At 35.6% G+C, this 10,101-nt stretch overlaps 1 protein-coding gene across 1 annotated transcript in view; it reads left to right on the top strand.

Annotated features, from left to right (window-relative positions):
• LOC122332272 (sickle tail protein homolog) overlaps nucleotides 1-10,101 on the top strand; it is a 40,799-nt gene that overhangs the window by 5,575 nt on the left and 25,123 nt on the right. The gene's annotated exons all lie outside the window — the stretch shown is intronic.

Genomic DNA, 10,101 nt, shown 5'->3' with positions numbered 1-10,101 from the left:
GTTCACTCAAATTCTTGAATCGATTTTGCTTTACAGTCCTCATAAGGCTGCGGTTCTTTCAGTTGGTTGTGCATCTTTTTCTTTCACACTTTTTCCTACCACTCAACTTTCTGTTAACATGCTTGGATACAGCACTCTGTGAACAGCCAGCTTCTTTGGCAATGAATGTTTGTGGTTTACCCTCCTTGTGAAGGGTGTCAAGGATTGTCTTCTGGACAACTGAAGATCAGCAGTCTTCCCTTGATTGTGTAGCCTAGTAAAGCAAAGTGAGAGACCTTTTTGAAGGCTCAGGAAAACTAGGTGTTTTGAGTTGATTAGTTGATTGGCTTGTCACCATATTCAAATTTTTTGAGACCGTGAATTGGTGGGTTTTTGTTAAATGTGAGCCAAAATCATCACAATTAATTGATTACTTCAGTCTGTTTCACAATTTCAGTTAAATTACTGAAATAAATTACATTTTCCACAATATTCTAATTCACTGAGATGCACCTGTAGGTTTTGAGGTTTGTTCCTGTGTTGCCACTTTAGCTACTTGTCACTAGATTTAGCTACTTCCCCACCCCTTTTGAGAATTTTTTTAGAGACAAATATAGCAACCTCTTGGACAACCTTATCTATGCCCACTGAACTATTCATCTGTATATAGATCAGTGAATTTGCCATTATAATGCCATCTAGTGACATTTAGCTACCATTTTTAGCTACTCTCCAATGAAAGCAGTTGGCAACACTGATTTGTTCTATTCAACTGTAGTGTTTGAACAGACTGGGAATGGCTCAGAATACTGTAAAAATCACAAAGTATGCTCTTCTGTGTCAGCAGCACCATACGTGGATATGCTGTTTACATTGTTTACACTTAGATCTGAATGTAAACAACATATCCATGTACACAAATATATTGTTTACGTATGTGATGCTTTCCAACATGGCACTATAGTAAATAAAGTTATTTTGGTTTTGGTTTTTTTGCATAGAAAAAGTATTTTCGTAGCTTCGGAAAATTACAGTTGACCCATTGATATCAAATAGACTTCTTACTACGATCTCGTTACTACGTTTCTGTGCCTTGATCATGTAAAGATCCTTGCTGAAGAGTCAGAGAGCTCTCGGGATTAATTGAAAATATCGTAATTTGTCTTCTGAAGATAAAACGAATGTCTTACGAGTTTGGAACAACAAGAGTGTGAGTAATTAATGACAGAATTTTCATTTTAGCGTGAACTATCCCTTTAACTTATGGCCCTCTTGGGGTTGAAGCATAATACTGCAAGTTACTTGCAGAACAACATTGTTTTAGTAATGTGAGTGGGGCTGTGTTTGTGCTCTTCTGCGTGGATATTTTGAGGTTTAACTGTGTTTTAAAGATGACAATATTATCAGATCGAATGTCATATGTTAGAAGTCTCTCCACGGCCCCTTTCAGTATATATGAACAAATCCAATGGTTATAACTGGAACGTGGGTATTGCTCTCAGAAATAAGCAGACTAAATGCATGTTTGACTGTTTGAGGTCAAAAGCATACATGGATGAATAGTTCACACTACAATCTATGACATGCATTTATAAAACAAATAGGTTAAATGTTCCTTGCAGAGTCTAAAGTCAAAATCTCTTGAGTTGAATCAAATGAGATTTCAATATAAAAACAAAGTATAATGTTTCAAAATAAAAAAGGATGCCATTCCAAATACTCTGCATAGTAGATAGAAAATGAACCAGCAGTTACAGGTACATAAAAAATGGTATTAGTAATGAGTTGGCTATGCCAGAGTAACCCGCAGACAGTATCACAGTACTGAAATCAGGGTTCAGATATTTGTGATACATCAACAGAGATTTGAGTCCTAATGGAGTAGAATGCAGGGCTCTACTGTGGGCCAGCTAAATGGTCTATGAAATAGCACTGGTTGATGAGGCTTAATTGTTGTTGAGGTCTGCTGAAATGCTGATGGCCATGCGTCAGCCCAAATCTTTTGAGCCGAGGCATTTGTGTGAGTGGGCGCTGGATGGGTTGCATTCCACTGCTTTGCTGACTTAGGGATTTGTATTTGACGTGATTGTGCCAGCCCTGAGTTAGAGAGCAGGGACGGCACATTCAGTATTTCCAACAACAGGTGTGGGGTTTATGCAGAGACTGTGGGTGGGTGAAAGCATCAAAATGTGTTTGTGAAAGGCAACTGAAGTCATTTGAATTAGCTGTGTTGCATATGTGTTTGCATAGGTAGTATTTATTTAAAAGTACATTTTTTGTTTCTTTACATACGTGATTATGAGAAAATACGTCACAGTTTAGATTTGTACATGCTGAGAGAAAAAAACAGAGATTGAATCCTGCGTACTATAAAATGGCCTATAATAAACTGTGTATAGAACAATATTAATTTGTTTACATAATTTATGATGTCTACATTGCAATGCCATTACAAACATATATTATTGATGTAGAATTGTAATTTTGTGCATTGCATTTTTTTATTTTACTTAATACATTTGATTGTGGAAAAGACAATTAAACAGTATGGAGTATTTTGGATTAGTTTTCATTTTTTCTTATAAAATGACTTAATAATTCCTGGACCCTCAAATCAAACTCATTTATGTCTTAGATGGCCTGAGGGTCAGTTTTTGCTAAATTTTCATTTTGGGGTAAACAATTTTTTAAAGATTTGCTACTGCAAAACATTTCTGTTTAAAGGAGGACATCAATAGTACATTCTTGGGTATAGCTTAGCATCCTTAAACAAACAAAAAAAAGAGTTTATGTGCCATTAACTTAATGTTATCGATGGCGAACTCTATCGGTTCAAATGTAAACCAGCTTCTGAATAAACAATGAAGTAAGGATCACCGAAACCCATGGCATTTATGCAGTGCATCACATGTGTAGACATTGCACTGGCCTGCTCACATTGCTTACACAGTGTGTGATGTACTCTAATGAGCTCTCTCTCTCTGTGTACATGTCCATTTGTATTCTGTCCTGCTCTAGAACCCTGGTTTAACTCAGCTGAAGTTCACATACCATTATTTACACTCCTTTGACAATCTAATGCAAGCTTGGCTCATGAATCATGCATGTCGGAGAACAAGACTGCGATTTGTTCTGAGCCTGCAAGAAACAAGATATAATTTTTTAAACATCACCTTCACTGTCTCTTCAGCGCAGTAGAAGTGCCGGTTAAACGATGAGCTTGCTGGAACGGTCTGAAGTCATCCATGTTGAGTTGCTGAAAATAATCGAGCATTTTCGCCTGCTGTCACTTATCCTGCTTACAAAAATTGGGTTGAAAAACCTTTTAATAATTAAAATAGTTGGTTTGTTCATGCATAGACGATAACTACGACTAAAAAGTCCAAAAAATAGCTATAAAGATAACAATAAAGAGGAACAATATCTAGCAGCCAATCAGAATCCACCCAGAGTAAAATTCTGATTCTCTCAGGAATTGTGTACTAAGACAGACGCAAAATTTACAGTGGCTATTTTCTAGGCTGTTATAACTAGGAACTATGCTCTCTTTTTGGTGTAATAATCAAGGAACTTTGCAATGGTTGCAGCAGGTGGAATGATATTGCTCAGCGCCTGAAATTGCTGGGGACTATTTTCAGGCACTGCTTGATATCATTGAAAGAGTCAAGTTTTAAATAGGAAAAATATAATTCTTTGGTTATTTTTAAGCTTGACGCTAATCAGATTTGATGATCTATGCTAACCTACCCCTAAACCAGCTAAATGAAGTCAAAAATTGTAAAACTCAATGAACTCTAGGGGACTTAAAATGAGCCTATTTTCAAAAACTGCTGTGTTCCTTTAAATTTCCTTTCAAACTCGTAAAATCAACGATAATTTTACAAAGCTACAAGAATATGTTTTGTGTACAAAGAAAACAGTTTATTCCAAAGTGTATTATTTAATATTAATAGATTTTGTGTATTCATAGATTTTTGGATGGGATGCAGATGTTAGCTTTGGCAGTACAGCAAAGAGAAAAGTATAGTGTTGCAGTCATACATCATAGTGCTTTAGTTTTACATGAGGAGAGTTGGTCTGGGTTTATTGTTAGTCTGTGTGAATTACAAGGGGGCAGGAAAAACAGTCAAGGACAAATGAATGGAAAAGTCTATACAAGGGGGATCTGGGCTGGGTGATATTTCCTGCCTGTGTTGATGCTGGTGTCCTGCTAAGTGTAGTGCAGGTTAATGGAAGATTCCTATGCTCTCCACTCATACAATAGCAAAAGGGGGGACTTTATTTATTGATTGATTTATTTGAAGAGACTAGGGTAACTCAACTATATTTTTCTATATTTGAGTCTACTCATACTCCACACACTAAATTTCTAGGCTCATATAAACATCCTTTGGTCTTGTTATAGTCAACTCTTTAATGATATTTTCCAATTATTGATGGAAAGCAGAAGTGAGCAGCCTGAAGTTGAGGTTTTTTTTTTTTTGGCTTGCTAAAAAGTTCTGCCTGTTTGAACAGTTTGGTTTAAATATGCTGTTGCTACAGTGAGAGACTGATACTCTTGGCTAATAAAGCACTGCGCAGGTTTCTATGGACACTGCCTACTTTAGACTGTGAGAAGGGCTACCAAAATAATTGCAAGGTCATGGAATACGTTTTACAAAGGAGATGCATTCTTCTCAAAGCTTAAAGACGGCCAAGAAAAACACTCACATTATAGACTTGCCATATTAATACTGTTTTTTGAGTCTGTGGCTCAGCGATAATGAATATTTGTTTAGCTCTGAATACAAATTTTCATGCTACAAATACAAATAATTTTAGTTTCAAACTTTTTTCATATTTGATTTTTCCAGGTTTGACCAATCATATAGCATATCAGAATTGTCAGTTTTATTAAACACTAGATGGCACTCATACATTATATTAAAGACATTCGTAGTAAACCATTTAGTCATCCAATGCCTGATTCCAGGCATTATCTTCTCCATTTGAATATTGTATTGTTGTTTGGAACTTTGTATAACTGAGGATCTGTTCGGACAAGTCAGGAAATCATTCTCAGCAAGTCAGTTGACGGGAATGATGGATGTGATGGTTTTATTTCGTTTACACTGTGTCCCTTCAGTTACGTAACACTTCAGAGCATTTATTACTGGACTATAAATGAATGCCAAACACAGTTTAGGATTTGAAAGATAAAGCAATTCTCCCATAACAGGACAGAGAGGTAAGTATGCAAAGCTGCTTATCATGGTTAGCACAGGCGCCAACACCTATAATGCAAGCGCTGTAGTGAAAACTGATTGAAAGCAAGTCATTAAAAAGTCCCACATTTTATGACTATTCAGTTTTACATAATACTTCAGGATTCTCAACTGAAGACACCACACTGAATACTAATCACAATACACTGCAATCTAAACAGTCAAGCCATGGCAGATGCTGGCAGACACAAAATACTCTAAGAATGCCAGTTATGTCAAATGCCATAATTAGGACATTCACAATGCCAGCTGATTTGCTGTGAGGAAAGTTTTCCTTGTCACATAAAAAAAAAAACTTTCAGAATCAGAATGGCAAGACAAATAATGGCCTTGCCTGTGTGTCTCATGACTAAGTCTGTTCTGTATTGAAGATGTCAGTTTCACTGACTATTTGTTTACCAACTGACAATTGATATTATTAAATCATATTAATTAATAATAGATACTGTATATAGTATTTTCCAAAAGTCTCTTATGCTCACCAAAGCTGCATTTACTTGATCAAACACTAAGAAAAAAAGTTTATTTATTTATAAGTGTAAGTGTTACATGGACCTTCAGGAATCTAATAAATTATCTAATAAATAAAAAAATGGAAAAAGAAAAAAAAATATTGACATAAATTGAATGCATATTGTAAATATATGAATGTATGCTATCACACTGATCACAGTATTAAGTAGGTGAAGTCTTTGGTAGTTTTGTATTGGTATGTACAGTGGGTACGGGGTAAGTATTCAGGCCCCCTTACATTTTTCACTCTTTGTTATATTGCAGCCATTTGCTAAATTCATTTAAGTAATTTTTTTTCTTCATTAATGTACACACAGCACCCCATATTGACAGAAAAACACAAAATTGTTGAAATTTTTTTCAGATTTATTAAAAAAGAAAAACTAAAATGTCCTGGATGAACACCTTCGTTCACCTTCCAACAAGACAATGACCCTAAGCACACCGCTAAAATAACGAAGGAGTGGCTTCACAACAAACCTGTGACTGTTCTTGAATGGCCCAGCCAGGGCCCTGACTTAAACCCAATTGAGCATATCTGGAGAGAACTGAAAATGGCTGTCCACCAACGTTTACCATCCAACCGGACAGAACTGGAGAGGATCCCCAAATCCAGGTGTGAAAAGCTTGTTGCATCTTTCCCAAAAAGACTCATGGCTATATTAGATCAAAAGGGTGCTTCTACTATATACTGAGCAAAGGGTCTGGATACTTGGGACCATGTGATTTTCAATTTTTCTTTTTTAATCTGCAAAAATGCCAATTCTGTGTTCTGTCAATATGGGGTGCTGTGTGTACATTGAGGGGAAAAATTAACTTAAATGATTTTAGCAAATGGCTGCAATATAACAAAGAGTGAATAATTAAAGGGGGTCTGAATACTTTCTGTACCCACTGTATGTTGGCCTTATTACACTGGTTATTTTTCATATATGAGAGGAATTTCCTATTTTAGCCGTTATAGCCGTTATGCAGCTATTGCACATTATTCTCTAAGGAAAAGACAATGACTCTTTAATGATCCCATAAATAGTAGATTTCGTGTCTACATTGCATGTGACTGCTATACCGAATTTTCAAGCACACAAATTTTCGCGAAAGAGTCCGTGGAATCAACATTTACCTCATTCTGTGAGGAAAGCAAATACTCATGATGCCAGGACCACAAATCCCAAAACCTCTTGAAATCATCCACGCTTATAGCTTAGTGTGGATGATGAGACATTAGTCAAACACAGTGTGACGTCCTGTGTGTAATGTGTTTAATGTGAAACTTCAGATTAAACGTCAGAGAGAGACTTTCAAATGTGTTTACAAATGGCTAATGCTGTATGGCTGTGCCTCAGCACGTCCAAACCGTAATGCTTAAGTCTTGGAGATACAGGTTTGTCATCCAGTCCCACGTGCATAAACAACATCTGTGAGTGGAGAGAGGATATCCTCTCCATAAAGTGACCTCACATGCTTGGAAAATGACAGACAATGCCTGGATTTTCTCCAGTGGTTGTCTGTTTTACTGAGAAGAGTTTTCCGAGGAAGTGAAAAGGATATAGGGGAAGGTTTTTAATAATCCATACACTTGGAACTGTATAACATTAAAAGACCATTAAGAGGGGAGTTTTACTGGGGGATAAATTGGATGCAAACATAGAAAGTTACCCAGAGGGCTTTGCAAGACCACTGGAGATAATGTTAGCTCATCTTTTGTTCATCTAAAGTAATTAAAAGACAATGAAAACATAATGTAGATGATGAATGGATGGATGAATGGATAGATGGATAGAACTGCTTTAACAATTCTAACAGATTTAATAAACAGCTCACTCTGATACAATTGCCTATAACACAAAATGTAATTTATCGATTGCCTTAGTCTATCTTCTCACAAAGAGCATCACACATTTTTGTTCAAAATATACAATATCATAACGCCCAATCAAAGAATCCTACAAAAAAAATCACAGCTTCCACAGAAAAACTAAGCAGTACAACTATTTTTAACATTTTCAATAACAAGAAATTAATCTTCAGCAACAAATCAGCATATTAAAATATTTTCTGAATGATCATCTGACATTGAAGACTTGCTGTTGAAAATAGTTGTGCCATCAGAGGCATGCATTGCTTTTTAAAATATCATACATTAAAAGAGTAAACTTTTTGTTTTTTATCAAATATTTCACCGTATTACTGTTTTTACTTTATCTTTGATAAAATGTGACTCTGGACCATAACAGAAGTCATAGGCAGCGTGGGGATATTTTTAGCTATAGCCAAAAAAACATTGTATGGGTCAAAATTATTATTATTATTATTATTATTTATGCCATGTAAATTAAGTAAAAGTCATGTTCCATGAAGATAATTTGTAAATTTCATATACAGTAAATATATTAAAACATTTTTGATTAGTAATATTCACTGCTAAAGATTTCACATGTACAACTGTAAAGGCGATTTTCTCAATATTTTGATTTATTTGTAATTTTTTAAACGCTCAGATTCCTCAGAATAACTGCAGTAGTATACTGTATCTATCTGTATGTATGATAGCTTTCAGAGGAGTGTGAATGTTTATTTAGTCCAACAAAAAGCAGGCATTCATGCATAATCACAACAGGAACAGCTGGCCATCATCAGTTATCTACAAGCATTCAGCAGCATTAACCGTGGCCTTCCTCTCGGGGGCCATCCAGATGCCTGATGTTGATCACACACACACCAAGCACGTTTTTTCTCAACTGGGTGGTAAAAATATAAGGAACATCGCTTTTCTGGTCAGAAATGAGAAGTGTCTTGCAAAAATGTTTCATTTTTCTTGTAGACTAGTACAGATATCGCTCCATCTCAACATACCTCATTCACAATGTGTGACACTTTCCGCACAAAAATGAGAAAAATGATTTATATTCCCTCATGCAATAGGCTATGTTTTATGGGGAATAAGTGCAAAGACATGCAAACTGGAAACATTTTCATCTTCATCAGTCTGACCCTCTTCAGTCATGCAGACAGTGTCATTTTTCTTTCACAGAGTCTCTGTGAGGAAACAACTCTTTCTGTGTCCATTTTTTTTTAATAAGTGAGCAATGGGAAGATATTTCAGGTCAGGAAAAGTTAAAGGGCTTCAGCAGAACGTTACTAAAGAAAGTTTCACTGAGATGACACCTTAACTGGCCGACAAAGACCAGGCCTGTAGAATAAACCAATATTAAGCACAAATCTCATGACAATTTTTCTGTCTCGGTGCCTGTATTCAGATTTGTACGCTGCAAACTACTGGTCAAAAGAAAGAGCAGAAAGTTCCTCTTTTTTTCAGTGAATCTTATCCACAAAGGGAGGACAGCAGAGAATGAATGAGAACATTTCTCCACATACCACAGAATATCTCTTGATGAAAGTTTTCAGATGTCCATATTAAGCATTAAACTTTCCCTAACAAGAAGCCTGAGACTCCAAAATGGCTACCATGAGAAAGGAAATTAAGTGGGATTACTGCCTGTCTCTCATTAGCTTCCCATGATGGAATGTGTCTGTCGTAGCCAATAATGAGGCAATAATTCTTTAAAACTTGTTGGCACAACCCCCCGAACAAAACCTACAGGTTCCACAGATGGAAATTTATTTGCAGAAGTCTTTTTATCTATAGATTTGTTCAGCGGTTGCGATATATCAAGTAGCATGGTACCTTATATTTAACATTATTATAGCTTGTTATGCTGCTATTGTATAAGAATTGTGTTTTATCATATTCGTTTTACGTAGGTCTCTTGAAAAAAATCACTTAAATTTAAAATAATTTAAATATTTATATGTAATCTAATAGTGCCCGTGCAAGCAGTTTTATTTATATACTATTATGCATATTATTTATTAATATATGGAGCTAGAATTTTTTTTTTTACTTTATTTGAAATACCAACANTTTTTTTAATATTTGTTCATTTTAGTTAGTAGAAATATAATTATGAACTTTCTTTCATGTTAGTTCACAGTCCGTTAATTAATGTTAACATACACAACTAACAAAAGGAATTCGTGTGTTGAAATGATCATTGACCAATATAAATAAATGAGCGATATTGCTCAATGGTATTAAACATCACTGCTAAGCCTTACCCTTATTTTTAAGTTTTAGTTTTCTCAGTTTGAGTGAACAATAACAACAATGCAAGTGAGTAATAATTCTAAAAGGACACTACAGTATATAAAACTGTGACTCATTGCTTTGTAGAAATGATCTGTGACGCTGTGCAGTGGTTTGACTCCCCACTGGAGGGCCTCAATGGCATGCAGTCAGCCCGGGCTAATAATGAGCCATCACACTGAGTGCCCTGAGACCTCT

Source organism: Puntigrus tetrazona, unplaced genomic scaffold, assembly GCF_018831695.1.
Source record: "Puntigrus tetrazona isolate hp1 unplaced genomic scaffold, ASM1883169v1 S000000008, whole genome shotgun sequence".
Classification (NCBI taxonomy): Eukaryota; Metazoa; Chordata; class Actinopteri; order Cypriniformes; family Cyprinidae; genus Puntigrus; species Puntigrus tetrazona.
The sequence above is the reverse complement of the archived record's forward strand: the minus strand, read 5'-3'. Positions and strand labels throughout refer to the sequence as shown.